Source organism: Canis lupus, chromosome 24 (genome assembly GCF_011100685.1).
Source record: "Canis lupus familiaris isolate Mischka breed German Shepherd chromosome 24, alternate assembly UU_Cfam_GSD_1.0, whole genome shotgun sequence".
Classification (NCBI taxonomy): domain Eukaryota; kingdom Metazoa; phylum Chordata; class Mammalia; order Carnivora; family Canidae; genus Canis; species Canis lupus.
The window spans coordinates 30,602,859-30,613,498 of record NC_049245.1 but is presented as its reverse complement, the minus strand read 5'-3'; the positions used below and the strand labels follow the sequence as shown (position 1 = coordinate 30,613,498).

Genomic DNA, 10,640 nt, shown 5'->3' with positions numbered 1-10,640 from the left:
CTCAGGAAGTTTACTAACAGGCAAATTTCTAAGCCCCTACAGAGTCACAGTTTCAAGATCTGCATATTAACAAACTACCTGGATATAGAAGTTAACTACTGGTGCATAATATACCTCCCGAAAATGCAGCGACTTGAAGCAACAATCATTTGTGGTGGTCAGCTGGTGTCTGACTACTCTGGGCCAGGCTTGCCTAGGACACCTTGGCTAGGGAAGCTCTGCTCCATGTAGCTCATATCCTCCCCCTGGCAACAGCGAGCTAGCCTAGGCATACTCTTCTCACGATGATAGCAGGAAGACAACAAAAAAATTCCAATCATGTGAAGTTGCTTTGAGACCTGTCTGAAACATCCCATTAGATAAAGCTGGTGCTGTGGCATCAAGGGACATGGAAATATACTCTACCTTTGACAAAGAATCTGTTTTTCAATGTTCCAATAAATGCTGGCATTAGGTATCACACCAGTGGTGCCAGATGTAGACTTGAACCCTCTCATCTCAGAGTATTGGTCCCTAGAACACCTACATCAGCTCACCTGAGAAACTTCTAAACATGCAGAGTCTGATTCAGTCAGTCCAGGATGGGTCTCAGGAATCTGCATGCTTTAACAAGGGCCCAGGTGATTGTAACACAATGCTGAAGTTGGGCGAGCACTGTTCTAAATGCTGTTGCTGTTAGAGAGGGCCCAAGCACACAAGGAGACAAATCAGTTCCCAAACTGGTGTATGAGGCTACCAGTCTCTGAGTTGGATGCAAAGCTCTCTCCAGGTAAGCAGAAGAAATGGCTAGAACTAATTCTTGCGAGTCGACTGGTTCCTAAGCTTTTTGTGTGTATCCAGCTACAAGCATGAGCCATGGGGCCAGAGCCAGGGTTCACTTATTGTAATTCAGCCTTTGGACCCCTGGGAGTGTTCTTCAACCTGAGGGATCAACATGTGGTACCCATCAGACCCCACTCCCACCCCCACAAGCCACAGAGCCTAGAGAACATGTGCTTCTCAGCTTGAGTCCTAAGTGGGGAACATGATAGCCAGCCAGCTAGTAATCCTTGTCCCTTGGTCCCTTGTCATGTTACTCTCACTTATTCTTCCTGCATTATTTATTCTTTTGCCACAAATGTAATAGTTGACATTGGAAAAATAAAATGAGAAAGAAGGAAAAATCCCACCTATCTCCTAATAACAAAAGTACTTTGGGGCATATCATTTTCCCCCTTAATGGAAATACCTTTCCAATAGTTATTTATAAAAGTAGCATATGCCCACTTGAAAGAACTCAATACAAAATTGTTCGAGACATAAGGTAAAACTCACCACTTCTCGAAGGTGCTTATTAATATTTTATGCCATCCCAGACCTTTCTAGGGATATATAAATACATATACATATATATATATATACATACACACACACACACACACACACACATATATATATATACACACACACACATGCTGATAGGCTTCTTTCCACCTAACATTATGTTGTGGACATGCTTATGCATGCTTAACACCATTTCCATGGATATCTGCTTAAATAGCTGTTACCTTTCTTGACACCCTCCAGTACTCCTACAACCTGAAGGTAATCTGATTTGAGTATGTCAAGACTCAGGTGGACTCATAATGATGTCTTTGAGTTGTCATTAACAGTGAGGGACACAGACCCCTGTGTGTGCCAACCTGGAGACTGGCCATGGTGACACAATCCTTTTTACATAGCTACTAGCTGCCCAGGTGACTTCTGGCTTGGCCCTCCTTTCTGGCTGGACCAGGAGTGTGGTTCTACATCAAACCTCAAAGCACCTTGGTCAGGCTCTGATGGGTAGCTCTAGTTTGGCTTAAGATCTTCCTCTAACCCAGGTATTCAAGCTGGACTCCAGGGGGCCTAAAAGCCCTCAGACCCTTAAGAACATGGCACAATGTCACTGACATGCCATGCAAGAGGCAAGAAGGAAGATTTGATTTTCTCTGGAAAGTCTGGGATAATAAGGAGAAAGGGATCAGGAGAAGTGCAGAAGCAGCTGGTGAGATAGGGAAAGGAAGCTGTTCTTGGTTAATTTTAGGAAATTCTTGGGATCCCTGGGTGGCGCAGCGGTTTGGCGCCTGCCTTTGGCCCAGGGCATGATCCTGGAGACCCGGGATCAAGTCCCATGTCGGGCTCCCAGTGCATGGAGCCTGCTTCTCCCTCTGCCTGTGTCTTTGCCTCTCTCTCTCTCTCTCTCTCTCTCTCTCTCTCTCTCTCTCTCTCTCTGTGACTATCCTAAATAAAAATTTAAAAAAAATTTTTAGGAAATTCTTGACCATTAGGAAATGCAATTAGACTCCACAAGGGCTCGGCATAAGTAACTTTCTCTGAAACCTAGCAAAGGGACTGAACCTGAAATCTCCATTAGCATGCAGTAGAGATCCAGCACCTACAGAGAGATGACACCCACACACTGATCACTGGAGACAGAAGCATGGCAATAAACCCATGGAAATTGTAAGAAACTGAGGAGGATGTCAGTTTCCACAGTCCATGGATTAGGCATTGGAACAAAGTTAAACTAATTATTCAAGGACATCCAGAGTGCATGAAAGGAAAGAGAAACATATGGAGAAAAATAGATGCATAGACAGGGAAAATAAATGGAATGTACAAATGAATGACTGTATCAGTATATTAACAGCAATTATCTCTCATCATAGAGAACATGAGTAATTTTTGTCCTTTACATGTTCTATATTTTCTAAATTTTATATATTATTCTTACAACTTAAAAAACCCAATTATATAAAAATATGGGGAGAGCAGAACATAGGAAAATGAAAGCAGGATAGACAAGATGATACCAGGAATGGGATCATACTCAAAAGACTTGCCATACATCAAAAACTTGGCACTGCCCAACCACCCAAGGAGGAGGACACAGTCGATTAACTTAATGTCCAAAAGGGAAAAATAAACCAGTTGCTCAGCATAAATAAAAGTATTCCTGCAACAGAGGCCAGAAGTAATTTTTTTCCATGAGTCCCCTTAATAAAAAGAAGGGCTTCAACAACATCCTTAACAGAATGCAACATTTCACTATCTGAAGGCTGATAGTCTCTTGCCATGGAACAAGTTGGTAAAAGCTCTTTACTGGAGGACCAAATTGAAGGGGCCCAACTACAAAGTTCTCTGCAAGTCAACCTGAGCCAGGTATAGGTATTAACATCTCCTTTTGAGTGATGGGGACCGTAACACCTATATGTGCCCAAATAGAAGGGTTCATCCCTCTGTGGGGTGAGATGGGGCGGGGCAGGGCCAAAAAACCATGCTCATCTCAGGCTCTGACCATGGCTGACTCCATCTGATCCTACAAATACCTCTAAAATACCTGTACATTCATAAAAGCTGGAAACTTAGTTGCCAAGCCGCTGAGTGAATCTGGGAGGAGTTTCCTCTGATGATGAGACACAAGGAGCTGAAACGAGAATCATAATCAGTGGTTGGTGCTGAATCATGGTTTGCTACCTACACCATGTGAAAGAGCCTCAAAGAAGATAAAGCAGTTCATCCCTCCAGATGGTCTGCACTCACTCAGAAAATTGGCCAATCGTCCATTTCTATCTCCTGGGAGATTAAATGACATTAATAAAAACCTCTGTGGGAGGGGGAATGGCAGGGAGAAACTTGCAGAAATGCATGCTGAGGATTTGTGCTTTCATGCCCCCCAATCTGTTCAGAGCTGCCCAGAGGGAGGCTGGGAGAGGAGAGCGTGCTCTCATCTGAATATGCAGGAGACTGGGTAGAGCAGATGCCTACTGTATCACTTCAAATATCCTCAACATCACCTCTGATCTCCTCCATGGCTGTTGTGAGCAAGCAGCCTTCTGCAGATGCCGCGCAGGGGCAGCCACGGTGCCTCCCCTCAGCCCTGCTCTTTACCTTTTGCTTCTGCCCCACAGCTTCTGATGTCATGCTCTAGGATGCCCACAGGAACCCACTTAGCAGTCATGTGTGTGCCACCCAAAAATGTGGGGGAGTTAACCATCCCCCCAACCCGTCATCACCATGGGGCAAACTTTGACCAATAGGAGACTGGAGCCTGTCAACAAATGCTTTCTCCTTTCTTGCCTCTGAAGGCAGTTCTGAACTGTATTTCATGTAACTTTTCAAATGGTTCTAGAACAAGCAAACAGACCCTTGTAGGAGTCGCCAACTCTATAATACAACCTTGTTATTGCCTCTCCTTCCCTCCTTCTCTGATTTATGTCTCCTACTCTCATTGCTTTTTGGAACCATATCCCCAAATAAAACATTATCTTAGGCTTGGCTTTGAGGAGGGTACTAACTGGGAAATTGGGCTAAGCTATGCACAGTACCCCCACCCTCCAGCTGCTAATATGAAATGGGACCCTGCCAACCCACATAGAAGGCTTCCAGCTGTCCTATTAAGCTTTTGATCCAGAGACAAAAATGGACTTGGTGTGAAGTGATTCATATGGGAGAATTTATAGTCATGTCCTAGGCTCATCCTATATGTCATGGTAATTTGCTACTGAGATTTGGGAACAGGAGTCCTGCCTTCCCATATTTTTGCTGAAAATAGTAAGCCTGCCCGATAGACAGTAAGAAGGACCATAAGTCGCGCCAAGGAAACCCTACTGTGAGCACTAGCATAATGGAGTGGTTAGCCAATGGGGCGGGGGAATATCTGCCCACAGAACAAGGAACTTGCACCAATACCTCCTCCCAGCCTGCCCCTGACAGGACAGGACATGTAGGTAGCTAGCTCCTAATGGAGGAAATTGTGCCAGGAAAAGGTGAAAAGGAGAAGGGAGTGTCCAGTCAACACTAAACACAGGTACAAGCCTCTTCAGGGCTGATGAAGCTCCTATACTGAGAGCCCCAGCTCTGGCTAAGCCCCCTGCCCTCACAATCTGTCCGATTCTCAGCTGGCAGAGAAAAATAACCATATCTCACCTCCTTCCCCTTCCCTCTTCTTCCCCCACCGTGTTTTCTGGCAGCTCCCGACTCTGAGCAAGCTCAGAACTCCACTTATAAGGATGAATAAACAGGAAAACATCACCAGACACATGAAAAGATGCAAGAGTTCAAAGCCACGGTTCACTTTGAGAAATCAGAGAAAGTGACTGTCCATGAAATCAAGGTTCTTGCCAGGGATAGGAAGACATTGTACAATGAATACAAATGCAGAAAAACACTAGATTTCATAACTGAGTCCAAGAAATTTTTTATTGTTGCATCCAACAAAACAAATTGCTGACAATGGTCACCAAAATAAAACACAAATATTCAAAATTTGGAAATTTAGGGAATAGAAAAGGGATATTATAGTGAAAAGGGAAATTATACACTACAAAAGGATATTATGAACAACTGTGGAGACTAATTTTAAAATCTTGATCAAGTGGATCATTTTGGAAAAGTATGAATGTTACCAAAATTGGCTCAAGAAATAGAAATGCTGAGTAGATCAGTTATCAGAAAAAAAATGTTTACACTGTTAATTTTTCCCTAAAAGATACAAGAACAAATAGTTTTATGAGTGCACTTGTTCAAGCTTTCGAACAAAACTGTAATTCTTGTGCCGTATGTACTATTCTAGAACAATGCAAATGAAGGAAAGCCTCCCAACTTATATTATGAATATTATGAAGCTAAAATGGCATAGATACCAAATCTGAAAAAGTACACATACACACACACCCCTAAAACTTTTAGACCAGTCACATGTATAAATGCAAAGATTTTTACCAAATTTTATAGTTAGCTGCTTTTTAAAAATAATACGCCACGCCCAAGTAGCCTGTGTGCCAGGAATCCAAGAATAATTCAGTATTAGGAAGTCTATAGATTGAAAAAGACAGGCATATAATCATCTTAATAAATACTGAAAAAAACATTTGTCAAAATTCAGTATCAGTTTCTGATCAAATATGAAAGTCTCAGTAAGCTAGTAATTATAAGACAGTTTTTTAGCACAGGAAGATAAAATAATGAGTGGTTGGCATTACTAGAATTTACCTATATCTACTTCTCCTTACCATCCAGACATAAAGGAAGATTACACCTTCTTACTCTCCTTGAAATTAGTGGGGTTGTGTGACAAATCCTGGCCAATCAGCTTGAGCAGAATTGATATGTATCAATTCTATGCCAAAGTATCTAATTGTTGGTAATAGACTCTACAGCATTTTCTTCCCTACCTCATCAGTCAAGGAGGTCCAATGATCCAGATGATGCAGCTATAAGAGCAAGGAGCCCCCATCAGCCCAGATCACTAAATCACAAGGAGGACAGTTGCTTCTGGGGGTTACTTGGACTTGGAGAGATTTGTGGTACTTAGCAAGCGAGTGTCTGGAGTTCTATATGACTATAAAATGCCTAATAGTCAATGTATTCAATAATAGAAAAAAAGGTAAGTATATTTCTATTAAATCATAAATGCCTACATCATTGCTATTATCTAATTTTTTGGCTGATGTCAATGCAGCGAATGCAATTAGGCAAGCAAAAAGAGAGATTACTACTAAGGTTACCATTACTGTACAAAAAATTCACCCAAAACAACCATTTTTATTTTGTTTATGATTCCCAGGTCAGGGATTCAGGGAGGGGTCACCTGGTCAGTTCTTGTTTAGGATTTCTCCTATCAGTACAATCAGATGTCGGTTAGGGTTATAGTCATCTTAAGCCTTCACTGGGTGGGATGTTCCAGATGGCTCATACACATGGCTACTGTTGATACTGGCTGTTGGCTAGGAGATCAGTTGGGCTATCAAATAACATGTCTACATGGGCCTCTACAGCATGGTAGTCTCAGGGCCATCAGACTCATGGTCTAGCCCCTGACTTCACCCAGAGGAATATCCCACGATTTCTGGTGGAAACTAAGTGACCTTTTCTGTCCTGACCTTCAAAGTTATACCACATCACTTATGTTAGATTCTACTGGTTGTAAGGGATTCACTGAGATCAATCTTATTCAAAGGAAGAGGACATCATCCTCATTATAAAAGGAGTATCAAATAATTTGCATACATGTTTTTAAATTGCCACAATTACTTTGTAAATGAAGGCTCAAAATTATCGTAACCAGTAGTATATGCCTAGTAACCCCAAACTTAATAATAAAAATATTAATCAGAGGTACAGTTACAGAATAAGTATGCAGAACAAATGGTTTCCCTATTCATAGTTGCAGAATAGTAATGAATTAATTCACTGATATATCATAAATTATATGTTAGGAAACATAATGAGAAAGAAATATGGTAATCACAATAGTAGCACAAAGTATTAGAAACCAAGGAATCAACTAAAAATGTGGAGGACTCACATAAAGAACACTAAAGAATCCTTCTCAAGACCTTTAAGAAGACAATAATAAATGAAGAGATATACAGAGGGAAAGAATAATTATAGTTAAAATGCCAATTCTAGCAAAATTAAAAGAATAAATTTAATTCAATTTCAGTCAAAATCCAAATGAGTCTTTTAGTAGGTAGGTAACATGAAAAAATTAATATTAAAGCTTATCTGAAAAAAATTAGCACACAAGAATAACCAATTTAAATGAGCTGCAGTAATTAAAACTATGTATTATGAGTAGAAGAATACATCTAATCAATTCCTTGGGACTTCTTGTCACACAAGATATTAGGAAGACAAATTTCATATCTGTTAAGATACAATTTGAATAAAAGTGGTTTGATATTATCAAGTACCATTGATCAAAGGCAAGAGCAAATGAGAGGGAAAACCTCTCTGACAAAACACCAAAGCAGAGTGTTTGTTGTCTTTTGGGTTTAGTTCAATTCAATGCATATTATTGTATTTAGGACATCCATTTATGTGAATGTCGAAGACCTAAGTGTTCACATTATTCCTTTGCTTAATTTTTAATTACACAAATAACACACAAAGCCATTCTCCTGGTAAAATAATCAGAACCTTACCAATGAAGTTAGGCCCTCCTTGGCCACCAGCCCCAATCCCCAGCCCCCAATGCGCTCGCCCCCAGTAGAAAAGGAAAAGCCTTTGATCCACCTTAGTAACTTTGGTGCAATGTCTCCAGGCAACGATAAGGGCAAATGGGCTTCAAGGCAGGACTCCAAGTTGAGAACATCTCACCTGAAAATAGAAGTAAGCAGAAAGGGACCAACTTTAATATATTGACTCCTGGGCTGGAATGATAGGCAAAGTTTCCCCCAGGGTTTATGCCATGTTCCACAATTCAGCTACAGCAGGTTGTGTGCAAAATAAGTAGTTGTGTGAGAAATTTTCCTTGGAGGTGAATACATCTGTCTTTTTTAAGATTGGCCTTGGAGAGCAATCAGCCATCACTAATGGCTCCAAGTAGGGCCCCAAGGGACACCCAGATAACTCTGGCATCCAGTTCCCCAGAGATAATGAATTCTGCCCTGAGGTTACGGAATAAGTGCAAGCTAAAAGATCCTCAGAGAAGGCACCATATGTCCAAACAGACTGTGGGTGCCTTTGGAGGGGAAATGAGCTAAGGCAATTCATGTCCTGCTTGTCAGAACCAAAAAGATAGAAAGTCCTGGTCACTAGAGCCAAAAAGAGCCATATGATATATACAGAAAGGAAAATGTTGGCCAATTTTCTCTTATCTATGCCACTGGAGAAATACAATATCTGAAACCATGAATATGACCAAATAAATATTATAAAATCTAGACCTTTTGAAAAAAATTAATATTAAAATCTTTTAAATCCAAAACACCTGGATTTATGCCTTTATAATCCCAACCAAATAAGTCCAGAAGAAATGCCCTGTATCTGAGGAGTATACTCCAGATTGGTCACTGCATCTGAAGAAGCAGGCCTTGTTACTTATTAAAGTCTTAAATCCCCAAGAAGCACTTCATCTAGACTTTTACAAGCCCAGCTAATTGGTCCAAAGTCATACAATGTTTACCAGTTTCTGAAGCAAATAAAGAGGTTGTAGATTTTTACGCTGAAGTGAGGATTATTGGAGAATTGGCCAACTAGAAAAAGAATTCCCAGAAATGGTAGTGTAGGCCATAGGCAAAAGGAGGGCCTATGAGTTCACATACTCCATCAAGAAAACACAGAAGAGGAGTGTGCAGGGAAGATGGCAATGGAGTAGGAAGACCCTAGACTTGCTTGATGCCATGAATACAATTAGATAACTATCAAATCATCCCAAAGACTCCAGAAATAGATCTAAAGACCAGCAGAACAAATTCCACAACTAAGGGTAGAGAAGAGGCCACATCAAAGAAGGTAGAAAGCACAGAGATGCAGCTTGGGAGAGAAATGGATCATGGCTGCTGTGGTAGGGAGGGAGCTGCTGTCACAGAAAAGGGTGGGAGACAGATTAGCATACCGGGAAGCTCAGGGACAGAACAAATAAATCCCCATAACAATTGGCTTGGAAAGCAAGAGAGCCTGAATTTTTAAGCTCTTCCAACCAATGGAGCTTAAAGCCTGGAGTTTTAAAGGTCAGGAGGCTTGGCTGGGATAGAGCCCAGAGGCACTGCACTGCTCTTGGAGAAAAGGCAAGCAAATGACCCATAAGACACAACACATGAAGGGAAATCACAACACATGAAAGAAAGAAAGACAAGAAAGGATCAGAGAAAATCTTCAGAAAAAACTACAAAACAAGTAATAAAGTGGCAATAAACACACATCTATCTATGATTACCTAAACTGCAAATGGACAAAATACTCCAATCAAAAGACACAGGGTGACAGAATAAAAAACAAGACCCATCTATATGCCACCTATAAAACACTTATTATAGACCTAAAGACACCTGCAGATTGAAAGTGAATGATTGGAGAAACATCTGTCATGCTAATGGATGTCAAAAGAAAGCAGGAGTAGCAATGATTATATTGGAAAAACTACACTTTATTTTTTTAAGAGTCATTTATTTATTTTAGAGGGAGCACACATTAATGGGGGAGGGGCAGAGGGAGAGAGAGAGAATCTCAAGCAGACTCCATGCTAAGTGCAGAGCCTAACCCAGGGCTTGAGATCATGACCCTGAGATCATGACCTGAGCCAAAGTCAGATGTTTAACCAACTGAGCCATCCAGGCACTCCTGGATAAAACAGACTTTAAAACAAAGACCATAATAAGAGACAAAGGAGGACACATATAATAATAAAGGGGACAATCCAACAAGAAGAGATAACAAATCTAAATATTTATGCACCCAACATGGGAGCACCTAAATAACTTAAAACAGTTCAGAAAAAGACATAGAAGAATTAATTGATAACATTGCAATAATAGCAGGGAACTTTAACATCCCCACTTACCCCATAATCACCCCATAATCAATGGACAGATCATCCAAACACAAAACGAACAAGGAAACAGTGGGTTTGAATGACATCCTAGACCAGATGGGTCTAACAGATATATTCAGAACGTTCCATTCTGAAACAGCAGAATATACATTGTTTACAAAGTGTACATGGAACATTCTCCAGATATCACCTATTCGCCCACAAAACAAGCCTCAACAAATTCAAAATGATCCAAGTCATACTATGCATCTTTTCTGACCACAACACTATGAAACTAAAAATCAACCATAAGTAAAAATCTGGAAAGAGGGATCCCTGGGTGGCGCAGCGGTTTGGCACC

At 40.9% G+C, this 10,640-nt stretch overlaps 1 non-coding gene across 20 annotated transcripts in view; it reads right to left on the bottom strand.

Moving 5' to 3' along the window:
• LOC119865668 overlaps positions 1 to 10,640 on the bottom strand; it is a 235,930-nt gene that overhangs the window by 31,791 nt on the left and 193,499 nt on the right. For 19 of the 20 annotated variants that reach the window (XR_005377872.1, XR_005377871.1, XR_005377887.1 and 16 more), the window contains 2 exons: positions 8,041 to 8,124; positions 3,362 to 3,448 (listed from right to left, as the gene is read on the bottom strand). This is a non-coding gene — a transcript (uncharacterized LOC119865668). Of the gene's footprint in view, positions 1 to 536; positions 673 to 3,361; positions 3,449 to 8,040; positions 8,125 to 10,640 lie in introns of all 20 variants that reach the window. The other variant, XR_005377886.1, reaches the window with a different exon arrangement.